At 36.7% G+C, this 12,727-nt stretch overlaps 1 protein-coding gene across 2 annotated transcripts in view; it reads left to right on the forward strand.

Moving 5' to 3' along the window:
- The first annotated feature begins 10,025 nt into the window (after positions 1-10,025).
- Positions 10,026-12,727, forward strand: part of LOC116888886 (E3 ubiquitin-protein ligase Midline-1-like) — a 175,803-nt gene continuing 173,101 nt past the window's right edge. Inside the window, exon 1 of one of the 2 annotated variants that reach the window (XM_032890149.1) lies at positions 10,026-10,079. The gene's annotated coding sequence lies outside the window, so the exon portion shown is untranslated. Of the gene's footprint in view, positions 10,080-10,839; positions 11,010-12,727 lie in introns of those variants that run through there. The other variant, XM_032890148.1, reaches the window with a different exon arrangement.

The raw sequence follows: 12,727 nt of genomic DNA on the forward strand, positions 1-12,727 counted from the left end.
AGAAGAATATCATGAAAGAGCACTTCATTGACTGTGAGTAAAGGTCGATCTCCCCTTTGCTACATTATACTTCATAGAAAATTGTTGAAAAACATTACTTATTAACACTTATTTTCACATGTTGCTACTCCTAAGCAATCCCTAACTTTGGTTAGTTTTTAAGGCCTGCTCTGATGAAGCAAACTTTGTCTAATAGAAATGCAATGCAAGCTATATGCTTTCTCAACTGCCTGACAGCAGTTGTTCCTGACTAAGTCTGACATACTCCTCAAGAAAGCTTGTCTGGAAGCTAGGAAGGTGACACTTGATAGTGTGTGTGTGTGTGTGTGTGTGTGTGTGTGTGTGTTTAATTTTAGGCAAGACACTGCAAGTTTGAGACTTGGCTGGTGTACAAATAAAAACCCTATATCCAAACAATGTGTTGTAAACAACAATTTTATATTTTTTCTTTAAAAATTAGATTATCATTTATTTTATGTGGATGAATGCTTTGCTTCCATATGTCTCTGTGTACTGCAGTGTCCACAGAAGTCAGAAGAAGGCATTAGATTCATGGGGCCTATAGTTGCAAGTGATTATGAGCACATGGATGCTAGAAATTGAACCCTGGTCATCTGGAACAGCGGTGCTTTTAACTACTGTGTCATCTCATCAACCCCAAATTTACTTTCTTGTATTCAGTGAATGGAGGCTGCAATTTTTCACTAAGTAGATTACCATGAATGAGGACAGTATATCTGTACATGCAATGTGCATGTGAGAGTACTTAATGATGTGTCATCAAAAAATTGGGATGGGTAAACTGATAAGGGAAAATGAAAATGGAGAAAGAGTCCTATGACAACAGCAATTGGACTTCTGTAGGAGAGGAGAAAAAGATGTTTAGAGAAGTCAATAGGAGATAAGGAAGTTTCATGGATTTGTTCATACAAATGTGATTGATTTTTACGTACTCTTTATCAACATAGCAGTCTCCTGAGATCAGAAATGCACTTTCCTCCATTCTGTCAAATAGGGAGTCAAATTTCTTTTATCTGTTTCCTCAGTCTCCTACTAGAGAAAAATCAATACTCACAAGATAGAGCTGGAGGAATAAGACTAAGTCAGGGCTTAGTGTGATTTCCTGTACAGAACCAGAGGTTAATATTTCTAGTTTTTTTTTTTTGGTTATATGTTCTCCGTTGGACTATTTCAACTCTTCTAGTATAGTGAAAATCCCTATAGAAACCCCCTATAGAAAGCCTGTCAACAAATTAGCAGGGTTACATTTCAAAGAATCGTTATTTACAAAACACGTAGTGAACCAGATGGAGACCATTGGACAGAATTTGCCAACTGCTTGTCTCAGTTCATATGTGCCAATCTGGAAAGGAGAAGAGATTATTTTAATATGTGGCATTTTCTCCTATAATATATGAATTTAATATAATACAGTATTGAATTATTTGACAAATGGCTACAAAGGAAATTGAATCTGTGGGAAAATATGGACTCTCATTTAATTCAATAACCAATTAAAAATGAAGTAAATAATCAAAGAGAAAGAATGAAATGTAAAAAAAACAAAAATTGGTTTAGAGATATTTGGTCACTAAATATGGAGGGATGGTTGAGATGCAACTATAGTAGGAAATAACAAAATGATAAATATTTGAGAACCAAATGTTCTGCCTTCTGGAAGTTCAAAAATGTCAAAAACAAAGTAAAAAAGGTAAATTTCAAAGAGAATGAAGCTACTTGCAAGAAATGTTAAAAAAGGAGCTGGGCATCCCAGTCCTCAGATGGCAAAAGGAAATGAACCACTGAATTTGAGGACAGCCTAGTCTACAGAACAAGTTCCAGGATAGCCAGGGCTAGACAGAGAAACCCTGTCTCAAGCCAGCAAACAAACAAGAAAGAAAGCTATATAGTACACAAAGAGTTCAAACTAATATGAAAGTACCCCAGTTTTATTATAAAAATAAGAAAGTAATCCGAATAGATAAGAATAGACAAAAAGGAAAAATATTTTGCAACCTGCTAAGGTACCAAAAATTTTTAGTTAAAGAAAACAATATGATTTTGTTCTTTCGCCTATTAAGAGCTATTCAAAAATAGTTGATAGAAGCGTAGTGTAGTAAGAATTTCATGTCCTGTTGATTGAAATCTAAATTTGGAAAACCTTCCTCAAAGACATTATAATAACTTTAGAAATATTTTGACTCAGCATTCCCACTTAGATTCAATTTTAAACAAGTAGTACAAATGTATGTGTCATTTATATTGCAAGATGTTTTGATATATTGTACCAGACATGATTGCACTTGTCTGTATGTAACAGAAACACAACTGCTATAGTACATTAAACAGATGGGGAGAGGGTTAATTCTCAAACACCCAGAAACCAAACAGTAGCCAGTCTCCAGTTTTTACAGTTGTTTGAGAAAGATAGCCATGTAGCTTCTTGTTCTGTCTTCCTTAGGTTGTAATTCTTTTTTCAAGGTCTTCATTTCCAAGCTGGGAGAAAGAATATAAGAAAACTGTCATTCTCTCAGAAGACTTTCCGTTTTTGTACAGAAAATAATACTATCTCCCAAATTTCTCTATCTTAGGTAGCACTATTAGGCCCTTCCTTCTTTGAAGTAGGCCTGGGAAAAGAATAATTTTAAAGATGCACATGAGCTGAGCAAAGTAGCACACACCCACAACTCCAGTAATCCAGATACAGGGGCAGGAAAAGGGTGTGTCTGTTGGGATAAATAAAGAGCTTCAACACGTACATAAGCTGAGCAAGGTGGCCAGCTCAGTTCAAGGCCAGTTTGGGCAATTAGTAAGACTCTGACTTAAAAATCAATGAAAAGAAATGAATAGAAGGAAGAAAACACAGCAATTGAAATTTAAATTGGGGTTCTATAAAATGTAGGAACTGATTTTTGTCCTAGATTTTTGTATTTTCAAGACAAGGGCTGCCTGAATATCCCTGGCTGTCCTGGAGTTTGCTTCTTAAAGGTTGGTCTCGAACTCAGACACTTACCTGCCTCATTCTCCTGGGTGCTAGTATTAAAGGTATGCAGCAATGCTTGGCTTAAAATGGAACTTTAAAAAAAAGCCAGTTCATAATTCTTACAAAGAACATGTGCATAATATTGAAACACATTTTAAGATCAACCTCAAAGGACAATAACCTGAGTTGAGTTTCAAAAACGTTGACCTGATTCCTTTTTTAGCTGATTAAAAACCTAATTAGCACACTCTATAGTAAAGCACATTTTCTTTTCTCTACTTGTTGGAAGAATTTGTTGCTGACCTAGCTGTAGAGGTTGACAAGTGTGAAATATAAAACATTTAAGGAATGTGAACAACAGAATGTGTGTGTCCATTTGTGAAAACAAAAGAGCACTTTCACTATAAAAGAGCACTAGAAAGAAAAGTGGTGGTGTTCTTGAGACAGATTCATGTCGTGTCACCCAAGTTGGTCTGAAGATCCTATATGTCCAGTCTCAGTCTCCTGAGTGCTGGGCTTATAAGAGAACACCAAGCTCCAGGAGAGCTGGGGCTACACAGGCAGACCCTGTCTTGAAAATACAAAAAACTACAACAACATTTTATAGAACTAAGAACAATATTATCATTTTAATGTAGCTTCTCATTTTTAAATAAGTTTAACCAAAAAATATGTATTATGTATTCAACAGGTGCTTGCTAAGTATGTTTAAATCAAATGTTTAAGAAAGTGACAGCATATTTACTTATGTGCCCACTAAGAATTTACTATTATTTGAATGTGCATCATCCTAAGCCAATTGGGATCTGTAATATTATATTGTTCTAACGGTTGTAACCTCTGCCCTAAGTGTGTGTGTGTGTGTGTGTGTGTGTGTGTGTGTGTGTGTGTGTGTGTGTGTGTGTGTGCCACATACAATTGGAACATATACCCCATTAGTGGATATACACACATCTGCATGTAGGTTCATGTGTGTTCATGCACATGCTTTCTGGAGGCAAGAGATCAATACCAGGTGTCTCTGAATATGTATCTACCTTATTTTTTGAGATACTGTATAGCACTGAACCTAGAGCTCACTGATTGTCTAGATTGGTTAACTATTGAAATCTAGGAATTCTCCCACCACAGCATTAGGATTATGGGTATATCCCGTCATACCTGGGTTTTACCTTTGTGCTGGGGATCTGAACTTGGGTCCTCATGCTCAATTAGTGGATAGTTGACTTACCGATCCATCTCCTCAACCCTGTTTTGGTGTTTTTGAGATAAAAGGGCTTATTATTGTATAACCCAGACTGGCCTTAAACAGAAGGCTACGGTTACAGGTATGTGTGACTATGCTCAACTTGATATATTATTATATAAAGGGTGGTATAATTATTACAGATGTACTTTCGAAAAATGTCATCAAAACTTCACGTTCACCCTGCATACTTTTCAAACCTTGCCACACACACCAAGAGATAGAATGTAATCGATGTCACAGTTCCTTGGACCTTGGTGAAATTTTGTGAGTGCCCCAATTTGGTAGCTGGAACACCAGATGACTTCTAAACGGGATTATAAAAGATGATATGGTGCTTTCCTAGCTATCCCTTGGGACTCTCATTCCGAGCACATAGCCAGCATGCTATGAGAAAGCCTGACAGTCCCAGCTGAAGTCTCAGGTAAAAACCATTATCAACTGTCAGTATGTGAAGAGCAACTCTTCAGATAACTCCAGTGTCTAGACTTTCAACTACAGCAGTCAACAAAACCTAGAGCAGGAGCAGAGCTGTACCCACTGAAGCTTTCCAAAAATCACAGATTTGTGAGCAAAATACATGTGGCTTCATTGGGGATCCCGACAGCTTGTTAAGTCATTAGGTGTGCTCATAGTTTGTTATATAATCATGGACAACAGTATCAGCAATGTGTCTTTGAGTGACCATATCACACTTTCGTAGACAATTACTTAATATTATATATTATATATTTATGTTATTATAAAGCATTTATCTATGTTCTTGTCACTTTGGTTATATCACTAGATTATACATCTCTAGGCACAACAATATATACAACACTGTTTTCTCACTATTAATTTCTTAGAAGTAGAAATGCAATCTGAAGACTATGCACATCTCAGGGACTATTCGTGAGTTTTAGCAGTTCAGTTGACGTAGTTAAACAGTCTACAGACATGTATGACTTAGAAATACAGGGTAAGGTGGTGGCTCAGTTGATAAAATGCTTTCTGCCTATCAAATCTAGAGTTTGGATCATAAGCACTCCCATAAAATGCTAAGTATTGTTGAGAGAATATCTTATTTCTGTAAGGATATTGCACCTGTCAATAATAAATCTGATGGCCTATGACTTAGGCAGGAAATAGGAGGCGGAACATCCAGGATGCAGAAGGAATTATGGGGTAGAGTCAGGCACAGGAAGATTTGCCCAGAAAGATGTGATGAGACAGATGCATAGTACCTAAGCACAGATAACCAGATGGCAGAATGTAGGTTAAAATAAATGGGATATTTTAACTTATCTAATCAGAGAAGAGCCTAGCTCTATGTCCAAGGTATTTATAAATATATATTTCAGTCTATTGTTGGAAGCATGGAGCTGGGAGGAATAACCAGATCTAGTTTCTACAAACTATGGCAATGCCTGCTTTGACAATCAGATTATCTAGAAGAGTCCAATCAGCAAGCTTTGAGTTCAGCAAAAGATTTTGCCTCAAAACAATTATGGTGGAGATTAACTGAGAAAGACATCCTGACTTTACCCTCTAAAATTTATATACAGATGCACATATGTAGTTGCACATACATATGCATCCATACATATAAACTTGCATGTGTACATGCATACATACCACAAACAAAGATATAATGCAAAGAAGAGTCACACATTCTTGTAATCAAGGTGCTTTAGGAAAATGGAGGTACTGGTGGATTGCAATTTTGAAGTTTATGTAGGCTACAAGGTGAGACTCTGGCTCAAAAAAGGAAAGGAGAGAACAACAAAAATTTGTAATATATCTAAAATGCTTTTGCAAAATAAATCCTTATAAATGCAATAACGAAAATGATAGGTCACTGCATATTTAACAAACACTATGAAAAAGAGAATTTAACTATCATAAAGAAAATACATTCTACTATTTCAAATGACAAAACTGATCATGCAAATATGAATTTTGAAATTGTTGTAATTGAGTTCTGATTCTGTCCCACACAATCCTTGGACAGGCCTCGAATTCACTTGGCTACTTAATATACCACTCTTCATGGTACAATAACCCTTATCGATGAATTTAAACTGCTAGAACTTAAAAGTCTCTTCACATCTAGGAAATTCCCCATGTGCATTTTATGGGTTAGACAATTACTTTTTTTCTTATAAGCATCAGTTTATTAATCTTTTTAAAATAAAAGATAACTATAAATTACATGAATTCTTTAAGTTTTATAGCCCTGGGAGAAATAAAAAGTAGACAAATCTTTCTTTAAGATTTCCTGAGTGAACAAGAGATTTAATCAACTACATCATAAATTAGATATGAGATAATTATAATTTACTACTATAATAATTGACAGTTAACAATCATTACATTTTCAAAGTTGTCAACCATTGTTTAGTCTGAATTTCTACTTATAACTGTGTGTGTGCACATGTGTGTGTGCATGCACATGTGTGTGCACACGCATACACATGAATATGTTGGTTTGAGACACAATCTCCTGTAGCTCAAGCTGGCCTGAACTCACGTAGTTCAAGGTGACCCGAAGTCATGTAGTTGAAGCTGTCCTTGAACTCCTGATCCTTCTGCCTCCACTCCCCTAGTGCTAAGTTTACAGGTTTGGGTCATGACAGGCTAGATAATTTTCCTGGAATCTAAAAACATTGCTCTATGTAGGGATTGACTTAATCCATACGGTCAAATAATCAGATGCTAAAATCTCAACTGGTTGCAGAGAACAGCTAAGAGCTGAGTTAACTGATGTATTTATTACCTAATAATGGTAAGTTAAAGTTAAAAGGCAATGTTTTTGTTACTTGTAGCAAAATTTAAAGTGTTGTGGTTATTCTAATGTCAAGTCCTATGTCTGTTACCATCTTCTCATTTCATTACATTAACAATACTAATATCTGAAGGTGGACATCGCAACTTACAAAGTTCTTCCCCATTTGTGGTCACTGTTTAATCTAATCTTCAATACAAAACAAAGGGATCAGCTTTGCTTTTTAAAACTACTTTATTGGTGAAGTGGGTCTGAGAAAATGAAGACACAAGGCAGAGACAGCCAGAGCTTGAGAACAAATGCAGTATTATTATCTCAAGTCGAGCCCTTTGATAGTAGAAGCCAAAGAAGCCCGCCCTTTCCCCTGAGTTTGTCAATTGCATTATGCTAAAATTGTGTCAGCCAGAGGAAGAGTTAATAAATCTTTTTTTGCAAGGGCCAAATGGTAAACGGACTCAGGTTTGTGAACCATCTGGTCAACCACCACAACTACATACCTTTGCCATTGGAATTTGGTTATTAGCCTAGCCTTTAATGGCTGAGCCATCGCTCCATGCCCACCATGCCATTGTAGTCATACGCAGTCATGGCTGTCTACACATGAATGGATATATCTGCATCCTAGTAAATGTCTGCTTCAAAAATGCAGAGAGCTATAGTGTGCTAAGCCCTGAGCCCAAATATGTAAAGATAATTAAAACACAGAAATAGATTGTGTATTTCTGCACTTTCCATTTCATTCACTCTTTCTCTTTATGAGAAATTATTACATTATATATCCTTTAGTGTTCTTTCTCTTACTCTCTCTCTCTCTCTCTCTCTCTCTCTCTCTCTCTCTCTCTCTCCCCCCTCTCGCTCTTACCCTCTCACTCTCCTCACTTCTGTTCCCCCACTAACCTGTGTACCTTCCTTGTACCCCCGAGACCCATACCTTTGATGGGCACTTGATTTTCATTTTCCAGCCATATATATATAATTAGTACATGAATATCTGGCATTCATTGTTTTGCAATATCATAGTACTTTATTATATAGCTATGTCACAGATTCGTGAATTTGCTGCCGGCAAATGTTTTTCCCTTATATTACTTGAACATGTGACATTTTATGAATGCCCTAGTGTTTATGTGGAATAACATTCTAGAAGTAAGATCAATAGCAGAAGGGTCCATACATATGCAAATTTGTTGCAGACTGCAATCACATTCTACCTTAGCCTATCTGTAAGAGACCCTGCTTCTATAGAACCTCACTAATGATGAATGGATTCAAACTTTTACTTTTAGTCTACTGTTAGGTAAGAAAACATGCAATTTTGATTGAATTTTTAAATTAAAATGTGTCTTTGAAAAATTATTTGTCTTCTGTTTTATGATCTTTGTCCATTTTATTTTTCTTTGGAGTGATAGACCTTGCAAAGTTTAAGTACTAATTAACATGATGGAGATTGGTCATCTGTCTTCAGTAATTTGATTTTTTTATTTGACTATCCAATTTTTTTACCATGAAAAAATTATATTTTGCCAATAGATTTATTGACTATAAATAAATAAAATATAGATATAAAATTAGAAATGCAGATACCAATATTTGCAGTGGACAAAATTAGCTAGATTTTTTTTCATATCCTCCATGTGCTGAATATCTGAGATGAATATTAGATGAAAGTAATAAAATGTCAAGCTGGTAACTTTCATGAAAAGGTACTTGCTGCCAATCATGACAACCTGAGTTTGACCCCTGGGACACACCTAGTAGAAGGGGACAATGAAAGCTGTCATCTGACATTCACATACATGTCATGGCATCAGTGTCCCCACACATGTACATGCAAACTAAATAAATAGAGATTATAATTTTAAAAGGAAAACTTTAAAGAAGATAATAAAGAGAGTGGCGAAATTCAAGAACTGTTATATATTTTCTTTGCAAAAAAAGTTTGCATCAGAAGTTCAAATGAATTTGCTGAGTGTCATTTTAAATGTTAGCACCAGTGTGATATACAATGAAATAAACACGTCTTGGAGCAGAGTCATATGGCCAAGATTAATTTATGAGCTACTCATTACACAATAATTGATAGGATTTTTCCTCCCTTTAGTTCCTTTTTTATTTTTTCTTATTTCTTTATTTCTAGATGAAGTCTTATATAGCTCTGGCTGAACCTTATGTGTAGCCCAGTTGAACTCCTGATACTCCTATATCCACCTCCTGAATACTGGAATGACAAGCTTATTCCACCATGACAGACTAGGGAAACATTTCTAATCTAAAGAATAAATGTGATATTCAATGAATTCTAGTAAGTCCGAACCTTTATTCAAATACTTCATCTTTGCAGCTGTTTGCATCTAATTTAACAGTAACATCTGCTAAATTGCATGGCAGTAGTATCAGTGAGCCAGTGTTCTGTAATAATACAAAATCTAAATGGTTAAAAAAACAAACCAATGTCCCCTTTGAAGGTTATTATTCTGTTATCAGACTAGAAACTTTTAGAACATTGTATTCCATGATGTTGTTTTGTTTTGTCTGAATGCTCTGCTCAATTCATATCTCAACCTCCTTCCATTTGCCCAGCAGAGGAGAGTCAGAAAATTGAAGTTTAAGGCAGCTAAATTATGTAAGTGCTTTGTACTCCGTGCTTAGTTTTGCTGTTCAGTTGGCATTGTTATTAAGCAGAGGTTTTTGTTTTTTGTTTTCTATTACAAGGAGACATGTCAGGACTGGGTCTTGGGGTGGGGGTATAGTCAGAACTGTGATGTCACATATTGCTTTCTCTCTTGGGAAACTCATCCATCAAACCGTCACCTCTGATTCTGTGTAGGGTCACTGTCGAAAGAGGCGGCATGCCTCAGTTTAGGCATACTGAAGTGTCAGTCTGTAGTGGGGCTGCTGGTGTGAAGGCGATTCATTTCATTTCAAAGGCCCAGTGGCATGCTGCCCAACACAGGCACAAGCACAGCGCGCTCCTTACACATAATGACTCCAAACAGCCTTTGCTCTGAAATGTAGAACTGTGCCATCTGCTTGTCTCCTCTCTGAATTATTCGCTTTGGAGTTTTAAATGATGTAGTGAAAAGGTAAGAATTTTCTCTTTAAGAAAATAAAAAAAAATGTCTGTAGCATATTTCATTTCAGTTACAGGGAGATTTGAATTTATAGTACAAATATAATTTAGTAATGTTAAGTGTGGCCCCTGTCCTGGGAATATACGGTAAACTTTTTGTCTCTGTTTTTAAAAAAAGGTCATGCCTTACAGCTTAGCAGTTTAAGTTTCTTTAATATTTTAAAGGCCCGTTTAAAAAAAAAAACACTTTTTGCAAAAATTAGTATTCCTGAGTATGTTTGATGGTGCAGATAAATTTATACTTCTGTGCTTGATAGCCTCTTTCCCTTGCTATTTTCAGTATATTTCCAGTTTGGGGATGAATTGAAAACAAGTGGTTATTATACATTGCCAAGGGCTCATTTTGGTCCAGCCCGATGTAGGCAGATCCTAGGCTGGTTGCTCCATAACTCCTTGGAACTCTTTCTGCTCAGGAAGGAAACATGGAGCTATAAAATTCAGAGGAAGTTTAAAGCTGAGGCGTTCCCTGGGAGACAGCAGAGCTTCTGGCAGCCACAGAAGGGAGCCAAGGCTCACCTGCATGCCTGTCGCCTGTCTTAGCCTGTCATATCCCGCACTTGCTCTTGCTGTGTGCGCTCAGCTCACAAAGAGGTGCAAAGGGCTGGGTTCGAGAACTCAGAGAACTGGCCTGGCAGAAATCAGGAGCAAGAACCCTCCGCTTTCCCTGAGAGCCGCTACTGCAGAAGTCATTTGTGCTGCTTCTTCTTGTGAGAGGATTAGAGAATTAGAAGAGGGCTTTGTGAGAAAAATCCTGGGAGAGGTCGCTGGGATGAAAGCAAACAGGGAAGGATGGTTACAGCTCTTCTAGTCTCCCCAGTCAAGTGGCCGAGTTGCTTGGCCTCCAGCAACTAGGGATTTTCTTCCATCCGCGTTGGAGACACTGGTAAGACATTTTTTTTTTTCCTACTGCACTAGGAAGCTATTGCATACGGTTGCCTTTTGAAGTGCAGTGAAGGATGGGGGTTGGGGGTTGGGGTACTAAGGAAGGAAGTTGGTTAGTGATTCTGGGGACATCCTGCATTGTCTCTGCCTAGTGTATGAGAAAGTCGCTGTTCACTGCACAAAGGGCTTGTGGCCAGAGGACAATTTTACTTCTCCCAAACTTGATTAGCATCACTTTTGAGTAATGGACTGAATCAAAATGGGTGCACATGAAACTGCTAAGGCCTGTACTGGAATTCACTTATCGGTATGATAATCACATCTTAAAACCTTTTTATCTAAATTTGAAGTTTGGGAGTACAATGCTATGGAAATCGGTGGAGGGATCAAACCTTTCAGGAAATTTCTCATTTATTTATGTTCCTGGGAAAGTGTATTTTACCCTTGTGTGTTTTGTTGCATTTGTAACTAGAGTTATTTGGGCCAGAATAGTGGCTAATAACCCAAGTACTGCCAAGAGTATGTTCCAGACAGAATGAGAGCTGTAGAACATTCCCAGTAAAAGTAGGGGAAATGAAATTTGCCCTTTCCGTGCAGAACATCATATTTTATATTTATTACACATAGATCTGTGCTCACTGGAAAGAAGAAATGAGCAACCTGTCATGCAATCAGGAGTAGGTAGCACACCCCTTCAATGCTTTCCAAGATTCTGCTGCTCATAATTTGACAACTGATGTTATTCCCTGATTCCATTGTTATTTTTTGAAGTTGATTTTGTTATTCGTATGAAGATGCAAATGTACAGCATTTATACTACTTGTAAATACTGTTTTAATTATGAATACACATAAATCCTTTTAGTTCCTCCTGAGATACTTGAACGTAAAGAATTCAAAAATACAGTTAGTTTAACCCAAAGTACTCCACAAGAAATATACTGAGCAATATTCAAAGCTTGAGGGTGTGCATAGAGCAGAAAGCAATGGCCAGTCAGTCTAGAAGCCTCTCTTAGTAGCTACAACCAAATTCCAGAAATCCCTGTCTACCCCTCCCCCACCTTAAGGACAGCATAAAATTTTGGTTGTTGATTCTTTAAAAAATTTTAGCTGTTGCCTAATATACAGGGCTTCCTGCATTTTCCCTGTTTATTAAAATTAAACTAAAGCTCTTGTTCTATGAAATGTTCTAGTGTTTAAGGTTTCTTTTTAAACTTGGTGTGTGTGTGTGTGTGTGTGTGTGTGTGTGTGTGTGTGTGTGTGTGTGTTAATGCAGTTAATTATCATTCTAGTTGAATCTGCTTAGAAGAACTGATCAAGTAAAACGATCCCTCTACTAATTATGTAGGTCCATAACGATTTCAGTTAGAAACTAGTCCATAGGGTTTTTTTTTTTCCTAATGAAATTGCAGTATTAAGATGACCTGATTATTTTCAAAATTAAAAATACATGTCCTTTTTAATAACATTCAGGGTTTTGTAAAATCTATATCTAAATAAATTTCTCTGCACCCATAAAAAATGAGAAAATGTAAAAATATGGTCTCTCTCAAATGAGCTAATTATTTGTCAAAAGCGATTCAATTTCCTTTCAGTTTCAGACTTTCCCTCTTCTAACAACTGAAAATGTTAGCTCAAGCAAATAGTTTTATCTTCCACCTTTACAAATTGTTTAGAGAATGCTAACCGGTAATTGGGGGAGGGGCCGCCGTGTGAGATA

The sequence above is a fragment of the Rattus rattus genome, chromosome X (genome assembly GCF_011064425.1).
Source record: "Rattus rattus isolate New Zealand chromosome X, Rrattus_CSIRO_v1, whole genome shotgun sequence".
Classification (NCBI taxonomy): domain Eukaryota; kingdom Metazoa; phylum Chordata; class Mammalia; order Rodentia; family Muridae; genus Rattus; species Rattus rattus.